Source organism: Emydura macquarii, unplaced genomic scaffold (assembly GCF_026122565.2).
Source record: "Emydura macquarii macquarii isolate MOO-44397 ecotype Brisbane River unplaced genomic scaffold, CSIRO-AGI_Emac_v2 contig_1483, whole genome shotgun sequence".
In the NCBI taxonomy this organism is placed as follows: domain Eukaryota; kingdom Metazoa; phylum Chordata; order Testudines; family Chelidae; genus Emydura; species Emydura macquarii.
Genome location: NW_027131620.1, coordinates 6302154 through 6313731, shown reverse-complemented (window position 1 = coordinate 6313731; position 11578 = coordinate 6302154). Strand labels below are relative to the sequence as shown.

The 11578-nt window shown below is 45.4% G+C and overlaps 1 long non-coding RNA gene across 1 annotated transcript; it reads left to right on the top strand.

The window, feature by feature from the left end:
* Positions 1-2466: 2466 nt before the first annotated feature.
* LOC137157025 (uncharacterized) lies at positions 2467-7933 on the top strand. The gene is made up of 2 exons (XR_010920973.1): positions 2467-4620; positions 5361-7933. It is a non-coding gene; the product is annotated as an uncharacterized lncRNA (long non-coding RNA).
* The last annotated feature ends 3645 nt before the right edge of the window (positions 7934-11578 follow it).

Genomic DNA, 11578 nt, shown 5'->3' with positions numbered 1-11578 from the left:
CATTAGAGGTCAGGGGAGATTCCCATACAAGAAGAGATTGTCGGTCCCAGGATATTAGAGACACAAGGCAGGTAATCTTTCATTGGACCAATTTCTGATTAAGCTGTTCTAATAAAAGATGTTGCCTCACCCACTTTCTCTCTAAGAAGAGACTGAGACTGTTTAGAGAAGAGAGGAGACAATAAAAAGGGAATGAAGAGAGAGATGTAGACTGTTTGCAAGGAGCTTTGAAAAGGTTTGGATCGTTACACTCCGATGACCTCCTAATGCAATGGCTAGCAGAAATCCATGAGAAAATGGAGAGAGAAATTCCACTATATCTTAAGCACAGCTGGAAGAGTCTTGTTTTTTAATTACACAAACAGAGCTTTGAAAAACAGCCCAGAGGTAGTCTTTTATCTTTGAAGCACAATCTAATAAATCACACACATCCTTCTACCAAACTTCCTCACGGCTCTGGGTTAGACAGTAGTTAATCAATGTTAACGACTTTGTCTTTTTTGAAAGAGAGGTGTCTTACTTTGCTGCCCGAGCCCCTGTTTCCATATGCACGTCTTTTAAATGGAGAGAAAACATTACAGCAAGTTCTTTAAAGCTGTGACTACGGTTTTATTTTTACATGTAACACACCTTGTGCTTCTTAGACCTGGCTTTCCTTGGGATGTCCTTGAACTTTTTCTAGCAGTGGATATGCCTATCTGTAGTCAAGGGTGCCCTCTTCTGGCATAATGGAATAGATAACGTATTCTTTAATGGAGTAGGAGAGTTTAACAGTCAGACAGTTCACCAAACTACTGAATTAATGGTAAGAAATGCTAATAATAATAATAATAATAATAAATATTTGTACTGCATTAACCTCCAGGGGTCCTGCTATGGCAGACACTGATGCCTGGAGCACCCCTTGGCACCCCAATGTATTCCTGCCTCAGTTTCCCCTAATGGGCTTTCAGTGAGGTTTTAAGGTAGGGAACAGTGCCCCTTCAGGGGTCTAATTTTTCTTAATTAAAGGCCACAACATGGTACACAAGATGGCCTTCACCCCAGCAGTTAGCTACTCCTAGGCAGATCTGGGTTGGCTCATTCCCCTTAATGGAGCCTGTCGAAGGTAGGCTGGGAGCTTTGACCCCCTTGTAGGGCCAGCTACCCGGTGACAGATCTCCCTACCCTCTGAACCTTACCCTTCCCAGGGCTAGATTCAGTATCTGCTCACGCCTAAATGGGTTCCACCAGAATGAGGCCCTCTTGGTCTGCCCTCCTCCCGCCCCTGGAGTTGGGCCTCTTGCTATCAACCGGGATATGTTCCCTCTCTGAGCTCAGGGTCCCCCACCAGGTCAAATCACGGCAGCTCTTCTCCAGAGTGGTGCATAGTTCCTCTACAATCTGGACCGCCTGCTGCGACCTGGTAAGGTCCTTTTGCTGGAACCAGGTCTCCCTAGGGGCTTGGCACTCGTAGCTCCCCCCCTGCAGAACCTCTGCCCTCTAGGAACCTTTCCTAGGTTCCCTTTCATGGTGAGTATGACGCTGGCAGACCAGGTGCCAGCTCATGCCAAGATCCTTAGGCCTCCCTGAACCCCGACAGATACATAGCTGGAAAGCCGTCTGGCTCACCTGTGCGTGGGCATTATCCGAATAGATAATAGAGTTGTAACAATGCGTTTAGACTTCATGGAATGCTTGTACGATGCCGCATATATTAACCCTCATTATACCATCGGTCCCCTGTGTTCTCAGGTAATGCTGAAACGTTTGCTTCGTAGCTTTAAAAATGTTTAAGACTGTAAAGTCCCCCCAGCCAGGGGAGAAGCATTACCAAGTGTGAAACATTATCTCAGCCCAGGAGGTGTTATCTCCTGCCCATCAGGAGGTACTAGGGAATCCAAATGGGCTCCTGGGGAACAAAGACTTTGTCCATCAGTCCCCCTACCAGAGGGGCTGGCACAATTGTTATAGTGGGGGTGCTGAGAGCCATTGGACCATGAATTTCTGTTAGCTGTTGTATTAGGAGGTCATCGTAATGTAATGACCCAAACTTTTTCATACCCTGTATATAGTGGAAACAACTTCAATCCTGGGGGTATGGCACCTATAACCCCACCTGCCCATGAAGAGATTATGTGCACGAGTGTTCGTCCTATCAGCTTGGACTCTGGAGAGGGGGCCGGGAGATATAAATCCTCAACCAGAAGGAACTGAAATCTCTTTTATGCTGTCTGAAGGGCAAAGTTTTCCTAACCACAAGCAAAAGATCGCCGCCCTAAAGGACATATAGAGCTATTACAGAAGCTTCTATTACTTTTTAAAATCTAAGACTGTAACCATTTGTGTGTGTCTGGTTCCTGTTTTAATCTTGTAAATACCCCCTCTTGTTTCTTTTCTTAGTCAATGAGTCAGTTTCTTGCAGGAGTGGCCAGAGGTGTCGCCTTTAAGTCTGAGATCTCAGTACAACTCACCTGGGGTAAGTGACCGGGAGTAACCCAAAAATTGTTGTGATCTTTGCCTTACTTGGCAAGATAGAGTGGAACGCCCAAGGAGACCTGTCTGGGGCCTGGTCTACACTGGCGCTGGTGGTCAGCAGGAGATACGCAAGCTACCTAATGGACATAACGTCGCTTGCGTATCTCCCATCAATGTACTTACATTGACATACATCGATGCAGCCTTACTCGTTTCGGGGAGGTGGATTACCGGCGGCGTCGACCGGAGAGGCCATCTGGGCTCGGTCGCCGCGGAGCCCGCAGTATTGACATACTCTGTGACGCCATGATAAGACTGTCATGGTGCTTTAGGAGTTTTCCCTTTTTATTGGGTTGATGAAAGCTAATAATAGAACATACAATCAGTCTGTGCCCTGCCTTTTGACTGGCTGCCCGGAAGTCGGCACTCCCAGTCGTGAGCCACTCCAGACAACGTGACAGTGATCTCCTTAACTAGCTCCTCTGGGAAGTCCCTCTCCTCAGAAGCTTCCTCTCTATCTTCTGGGGTCTCTTGCCTGAGTGAGCCCTCATAACCCTTTAACTAATTAACTGCCACCCAGGCAATTAACTAGCCGCAGGTGGATCTGGGTTGGCTCATTCTCCTTAGTAGAAACTGTCACAGGTAGGCTGGATGCCTGACCCGCACAGAGGGTCAGCTTTTTTATGACCGAGCCCAACCATCAGTCGAGACCCCCATTGCGCTAGGTGCTTTACAAACCCTTAACAAAAAGGTGATCCCTGCCCCGAAGAGCTTACAATCTAAATAAAGCTAAAAAAAGTAAAGCCAGATGCAGGCAGATGCCTCCCTAAATTGTTAGTGGTGATGGCTGGAGGGGTTTGGATTATAACAAAATACTGATGGGTGGTCCTGCCTTTGACCTGCCAACGACCGCTTGTTCTGTTAACGGAAGGTAGAAATGTAATAGAAAAGCAGGTGTAAGGCCCTGTGTATGCTTCTATAAAACACATCTTTATTTTTGTAAGGAAAAGGAGGTCTTTTTGGTGAAATTGGCCTGGTACAGCACTCAGGATATAACCATTGAAATACAAATTGTTTTATTTGTATCGGGAAAACAAACAAGCAAAAAAGTAATGAAGCAGGGTCTGGACTCAATATAGCGATAAGGATATTTAGCATCGTTCTTTCCATTTTACAGATGGAGAAAGTCAAGCCCGGAGCGGGTGACTTGCCAACAGTGTAAGAGTCAGGATTAGAGCCAAGCCCTCCAGACTTCTCGCCTGATGCCCTGGTCCCTGGATCCTTCTTACTAAAGATGAAGAATCGAGATTGTAGTTTCCTTTGTCCGTCAACATATTTTTACAATTTTATTTTGATTGTTCCTCAGGAATACAACCAGTCTGGCTGCAAATAACTTCTTTGACCTGTTCTGATTTATATTCTCATTCTAGCTAACCAGGTTTAGCCATCACAGCTTTTGATCTCTTTCAGACTTGGATGAGTAAAAATTACGCATGTGGACAAGTTTTCAGGGTGAGGTCCATAGATTGCAGACTCTTCCAGGGCATGTCTGGTGACTGACTATTGCTAAAGCACTCTGCAAATTTACATTGTTGCATAAATAATTTTTATTATTAACAACAGGAAAGAGGAAGGAAGCTGCTGCTCTGGCTTTTGTGATGTAATGGCCCGGAACAATATGCTTCCTTTGTGGCTTAACCACTTTTTTCTTGGGCAAAAACTGTAACCTGAAAATGATAGGTCAGTTTCAAGGGTTCCACTAGCTGCATTAAAATTAAACATAGACTTACAAATCATAGGCAACTGACTGCATACTTTCACCCGGGGCCTGGATTGTTCTGTCAAGGCCTGGACTTTGTTCATGTTCTTTCAGTATAACTGAGTAAGGTCAGAAGGGGTGAATTTACCAAATGACGCACAGAGAATGGTACATTGTGTGCAGTGCCTGGAGTTCCTGCTTGGGCGGGGAAAGGAGGGAAGCGAAGGGTGTGCAGGACGGCTTGTTCCTAAATTGAGTTGACAGAGATACGTCATGAGAAGGCTGGTGTTTTACATTTGTCCTTTCATTTCCCGAGTAAGATGCCTGGGCTTCCCGTAGTTTCTTCTGAATCATCCTTCGCAGAGCCAGCAGCAAGTTATTCTGGAAGTGGCACGTCTCCAGAGGTAGGGTTTCTGAGTGATCATGATCAACAAGGCCATGTGGGTGAGAAACATGACCGCTGACCTTGTCCCTCACATCTGCTTGGGCTAGTCTGGAGTAGCGCACTGTCCTGTGCTCTGGTTAGGGCTAAGCTTGGAGGATGGCACAATGGAGGTTTCTAATTGGTACAGAAAGCAGTTGTCTGAATTGGCAGGCAATGAGCAGCAATCAATAAATGTACGTAAGGAGACCACAAAATAAACCAAGCTAGATAAGTAGAGAGTATTATTTTAAGGTAAATAGAATGGAACACTGTCAGATAGCTGGGCAGGTTCCCAGGTGGAAAGAGCTGAATGCAAGCTGAATGTACAGCACCTAGCGTAATGGTGGCCCCAGTCTTGATTGGAGCCTCTAGGCTCAACAACAATAATATTACTAATTAATAACAAGCCCTGGCCTGGGGGAAGGAAGGAATGATGGTTGGGGGGGACACAGCCCCTGGCATGAGGAAGGGGAGGGAATGTGGGCATTCCAGGAGTCCCTGAAATAGAGGCTGACCCATAGGGAATTTGAGGGGGAGAATGGAGGAATGCAAGGAGGCCCTGGGGTGCACAATGAACTCAGCCTACAGAAACAGGGAAGTGTGTGACCCTCCAGTAGTAATAAATAATAATAATAATAATTAATAGAGCGTTCCAGATTTTCTCTCCCAAAAGCCAGACTTTTTTTTGGCATGAACTGACTTCTGTTTTTTTCCCACTAGGTGGAGCAGTGAGACCTATTTCACCTTATTTCTTGAAAAACCTAAACTGAGATGAACATTGAGAAAAGCACCCCAGAGAGCCCGATTGGCTGGAACGCATCAGTAATTTGCACAGGTGTCAGAGAAGCACACAGAGCTCCATTCACCCTCTAGGCTGGTTCTCCAGGTATTCGGTGAATGTACATTTTGCAGGCTACTGACATGGGATATGGAGCGTGTAGCATCCAGTGCACATAATTATGAAAGAAAGGGTGCTGCGTAGGATAGTTACGCATCTGTGCAGGTGATATTTTAAGCAAGTTTCATTTGCACTCAGAAAACATGCATGATTATGACTAGGGCTTCTTTTCTTCAGGGTTGATGTAGCTGTCCAAAAATCGGGTTGATTGGAGCTTTTCCTTTGTATATACTGTAATGAGTAATGTATATTATATGCATTATATATTAGAGTAGTAATGTTCCCTAGTGTGCTTTAAAGCAATGAGCGAACCAACAGGGTCCACAGAGACCAGTTCATGTGCAACACATTGGTGTGCTTTAGATATCACACCCCCATAGTCCGTATTACTATTCCTCCTAGACAAGTCTTTAGATACAAGTTAACATTTCCATGTGTTTTGCTGGCATTTATTGGATAAACACCAATTTCATTTTTTTGTTTTGTATAGGGGGTGTTTTTTCAGTATTTATTGGATAAAACCGAAAATCGGAAGCCCTAATTATGAGGGAACATCCCTGGGGGGAGGGTGGGCGAACAGATACATTCAGCTTTGAAATATGCTCTCCTGCCTATTCATGAATATATGAATAACTTCTATTTATCAGAAAGTCCAGGAGCCTTAATAATACTTTCTTCTCTAGTGTCTCTCATCAAGAGCCTCTGCTTTCACCTCTTGTCTCAAGGACAGGTCTGTTCTCAGAACTGCTTAGAACACAGTGGTCTTTTGCACTGAAAAAAGGAAACATTTTGATGCGCAGCGTTGTGGTGGGTGGAGTTCCCATGTAGACACGTGCAGACCTGATGTAATGTTCTGAGTCACTACCTGGGGAACACATACGCTCTTTGGTTAGCCTCGTGCTGGAACAGACCAAATTCTAGTTCCTTGCGCCACACCCAGAATGCACCTTGCATAGCTCCGGTGTGATCACAATGAAATTCCAAAGCTGTGTGACACGTCTGATTTTTGTGCGCTGTTGCAAACCTGAGACTTGGAGATCAAGTTCACTGAAGAGTTTGCTGATGTTCGCAAGCCTTATCTGCACACTTGGTGCCCTCGTGGTGCCGGGGTCATATTTCCCCCCTGCTTTTGGCATGTGCTCCGAACGAGTAAAGCTGGCAGAGCCACACCTTGAAGTGGTGGAATGGATGAAGAGGCTTGTTGAGGCTGCCTGGGGGTGTGACAAGGCCCTGGGGGCAGCACAATGCGTTGATCCCTGACCAGCAGAGTGATCTCTAGGGGACTCGTTTTAGCCCGTGTACGTTGGCGTAGCCCTATGGATGCTCTAAACTACACCAGGGACAGTTCATCCCCAGATACTCCCAGGATGTGGAGAGGTGCTAAGCTGCCTTAAAGTCATCTTTGCCTCCAGCTTCAGCAGGATGCTGCTTCTGAGTCTGCACAGGATGGCACGGTTACCAAGGCACCCACAAGACTATCGCCAGAGGTTGTAGGGTCTATTTGTGCAGGTGGGCCACACTCCAGACCTGGCATTTGGGCCAGAAGAGTACTGATGAAGTAAATAGTGGTAATTAAAAGTGCACTTGCCAATATATGGAATGCATTTGCCTTGTTTTCTCTCATGCCACATTTGTCAGTCTATTATCACCTGAAAAGGATGACTACTCAGATCTTCAGGAGGGGATTCTGGATCATTTGCATTTGGGTTGCATTAATCATTTCATGTGACAGATGTCGTACGATCTGCTGACTCTGAGGGAGGTCATTTCATTTGGTACACTGAGGCTGTTGCTCTTGTATGGAAAAAGTGAGCAATGAACATATCCTAGAGAAGCCCATGACTTTAAAGGAGTCTGCTATTCCTCTCTGGATAGCATAGTGCTGTGGCGTTTCCAGTGAAATCACTAAGATGGAATTTCAGTAGAGTCAGGCCACACCACGGAGACTTTACTGAGAACAGGGCCCCCTTCTGCCAGGCACTACACAAACACAGAATTAGAAAATCCCTGCTTCTAAGGAGGGTGAGAGAGAGGAAGGATTATTTTCTCCATATTACAGAAATTAAGTGACTTGCCAAAGGTCACACAAGAAATCGGTGGCAGAGCTGGGAATTGTGTCCTGTTCCTGTGCATTCACTCAAGGATCATCCTTTGTCTGCCAATACTGCTTTGAATCACATACATTAGGATTAGAGCTGGTGGGGAATTTTCCGATGAATATGCTGATTTGTCAGAACCAAAATGCTTTATTTTGTCTATTTGGAGGCCATTCTAGGGAGAGAGCAGCTTCCTGGATACCAGGCATTGGTGTGTGGCTGAGATTTCTGGAAAAGAAGAAAGCCTACATGCTTTTTGCGACTGCCTGTGGTGTAAATAAAGCAAGTTACAGCCAGAATATACCCAGACTCCATGTTACTGATTTCTTCTCCAATGGGAAGCTGACCTGCAAGGCCCCAGAATTCTGCTACAGTTTGCACTGGTGTCAAATGTGGGACACTGTTGGTGTTGGAAGAAGAGGCCACATTATTATCCTCATTTTATATTTGGTTAGATGTGAGTAACAGAGAAGTTGAGTGAGTTACACAAAATCACACAGTGAGCCTAAGGCAGAACTCAGGGTAGAACTCAGGAGTCTTTAAGCCAGTCCCCCAACTCTTGGGGATTTAAATTTAAAAAAAAATAATTACCAAGTGGCAGCTTGACTGAGAGCAATACATCTTAATTAAAAAAATTAATGAAATACATTTGGATATGTGCTGAAATGATCAAGCCATACAGAAAAGCAAATTTAAAAAACCCCAATATAAATTACCCATAAATATGATCTTTCTTTGCAAACAACATTTTGCTGCTACTATTCTTGTCTCATGTATTTTTTCCCTGGATTCTGGACCCTTTATGTTCTGCACACTCATCATCTTTGGGGGTAGAAAACATTGCACTAAAAAAGGAAGAGGAATGGCAGGGACACAGATGACGTATCAGTGAGATGAAGTGAGAACCAAACTCAGCAGCTCGGGCTGACTTCGCTCATTGGATAGAGTTAGAGAATCTAAGTGCTATCAGCATCTGAAATATGATTTCAGACTTAATTTATTAAGAGCTTGTAGGGGTGGTTGAATTTCTCTTTAAATATAAAACCCCACCAGGAACCGTGCAAGGATCACTTCATGCAAAGAACATGCAAGAATCATGCCAAGTCCAGGATACTTTTTTGTCTGTGCCATGCATGATCTTTACCTCCTATATGTATGATGTTTGAATTTTTGCTGCTATGGGACCAGAGAGCAACGGGAGAGCAGAACCTGTGAGAAGCCATGCTAGTATTTGTGGAACAAAACCAGAGGGGATGTAAAATGAAGCTGAGACAGATAGATGGTTTCATCCAGAAAGAGAGAGAATGTAAGCAGGAAAGCAGGGACAGAGCTGGGAGGTGGAGCTAAGATCAACAAGATTATTACTGCTTGAGATGCTTGAAAATCAGAACCCTGTAAAGTTCAGCCCAGTTGTAATGAGAAAACAATTCAGAGTCCAAAGCAATATATCTACGCACGCCCACATGGAGCTTGTTACAGTGTCAAACCACTCAGCCTTCAGCAAAAAAAAAAAAAAAAGGTCTAAAGTTCAGGCTTATTAGATTTCCTAATGCGCTTGCATAAAGTGTCAAGCAGAGATGGAAAGAAAACAGCACATTCGGAACAGGCATTCTCTCCTTCGCTTTCCACTGTGTAACCGCAGCCGGCCCACCCCAGAGCAAGTCTCACCAAAGTTAGCCGTGGCAGGCCTGGCGGGCCGCACACTGTGGGCTTGAGCCTCTGGTCCAGCTTCGCTGCACCCACTGCAACGTCTATGGGGAGGCAAAGATGGCTCTGCCCCTTTTTTGGCCCTCTCCCTGGGGCCAGGTGGGCAGCCAGTTCAGGCCTGTTACACGTTAGAGCAGCGTCAAGGCTGTTCTAACTTGGGACTCCTTGTAAGAGCCTTACGGAGCTGTTGGACCAGCCAGGATTGCAGCAATGTTCTGGCCATGTGTCCCTCCCCTGGAGAGGGAGAATAGCATGGAGCTGGTGACACCTATTCCATGTCGGCCTGGGATTCCCCCCATGCAAGGGAAATTTCAGCTGGCTGTTTCTGCCAGTTTCAGCCCTCTTTTCACCCTTGAAGGGTCTGGAATCCGGCTGACTGTGTCCAAAAGGCTACATCATAACACATTGTTTGGCAAGCGAGTGGTTGGATTGCTCTAATCTCAGAAAGATATGCAGAAGGGCCAGTTAGGATTTTTTATTCTGAAAAGGACAAACAGAGAGTTTTATGCCTCCAGGAATCTGCCATACACCATTAGCTGTTAAAATATAAAGCAGAACGAGGCCTGCACTTTGCCTGGTTTTCAGCTGGGCACTGGAGCATGAAGCCTGCCGGTGCTCTGGGGTCAGAGAGTGCAAATGGAGCTCTGAAAAGAGACAGAGGGACTCTAGCTCTCAGCCATGACCCCATCACCTGGCTTTTGTGGATGATGCCAGGGAGGCCCAGTGCAGGCACAGACACGCTGAGTATGGGGTAGGCTCCGTGGGGTCGGGGCTTTCAGCTCAGCTGCAGCAGAACTTAGAGGCCTCTTACTCTGAAGGTCACTGCTGATTTACGTCCATAGCAGAACTGAGTAGTACCAGTGTCACTTCCTGTTATCCCAGTATCCCAGCTCCCTCTAGCAGGGGGGGTCCACTGCTATGCTGAGTCAAGCAAGATTTATTTAGCGTTTCTGCTGATGGACATTTAACCATTCTGCCAGATGGTGCTGGCAGCAACAAGGGCTGGATTCAATATCTAGGGGTTCCCCTTAACATTACGAAAGAGAACTGGCTAGAGCCCCCCATCAAGCTGTCCGGACAGGCTCACAAAAGTGGGTGCCAGACTGGCAAGAAGCAGGACACAACCCCAAATTGGCTGTGTTCTATAATCACATTTCATCAATCTAGGAACAAGTGTGAACCCCACAAGCACTTTATCGGCCTTTCCATGGAATCAGAGACCATCCCCTTGGGCATGCCAGTCATTCTTGCCACCCAGCCGAGCCTCTCTTTGTAACAGAGGGTCCCTTATGCCAAAAATCACAACACTATTCAGGTTATTCCCAGTCCCAAAGGACCAATCACTTACCCCAGGTCAGTTGTACCCCAGATCTCTCATCAAAGACAACGCTTGTAGTCAATCCTGTAATAAACTAACTGAAGATTTAAGAAAATAACCTTGTAAATAACTTTCATTTAACGCAGGTAAATGTACACACACAAATGAGTTAGTCTTAGGGTCCAAAAGGCGATAGTAGCTGCTATACAGGCAAGCTTTATACGTTCTTTAGGACTAAACTGCTTGGGGATCCCTTGCTTATGTTTAGAAATATTGCCCTGTCCGAATTTCATCCAGCATAGTGAAGATAATTTCTCCTTACCGGGGACTTTTATTGCCTTTCTTCAGGGTTCAAACTATGTTGGGAGATGGGCTTGTGCACACGCCCTCTTCATGGCTGTGGGGAATCCAATCAACAAAGCCTTTTATCCACTGATGTTCCACAGTGGTTTGTGTGGTGTCTATAGGACTTCCTTGGTTGGGGAGGAGATGACACTTCTTGTGGTGAACTAGGATTTCACAACTGGTAATGCTTCTCTCCCGACTGGGGGGTTTACAGTCTTAGGGCTAGTCTACACTTAAAACCTACAATGGCACAGCTGTATCGGTACATAATAAAACCACCGAAATGAACAGCAGTAGCTATATCGGCAGGGGAGCATTTTTTTCACATCCCTGAGCAACAAAAGTTTTGCTGGCATAAGTGCTATTGTAGACAAGGCCTTAGCAAACATTTTTATCATTACAGAGCACACACTTGTATGTTACCTCATAACCTGGGATACAAATATAGTAAGTAAGATTAATACATGCAGCGTCCCACGAGCATTTCATAAAGTCCAAACACTAGCCACATTCTTACACCTCTATTATCTATTTTAATAATACTGACAAAAAGGCAAGCCAGATGGGTTTCCAG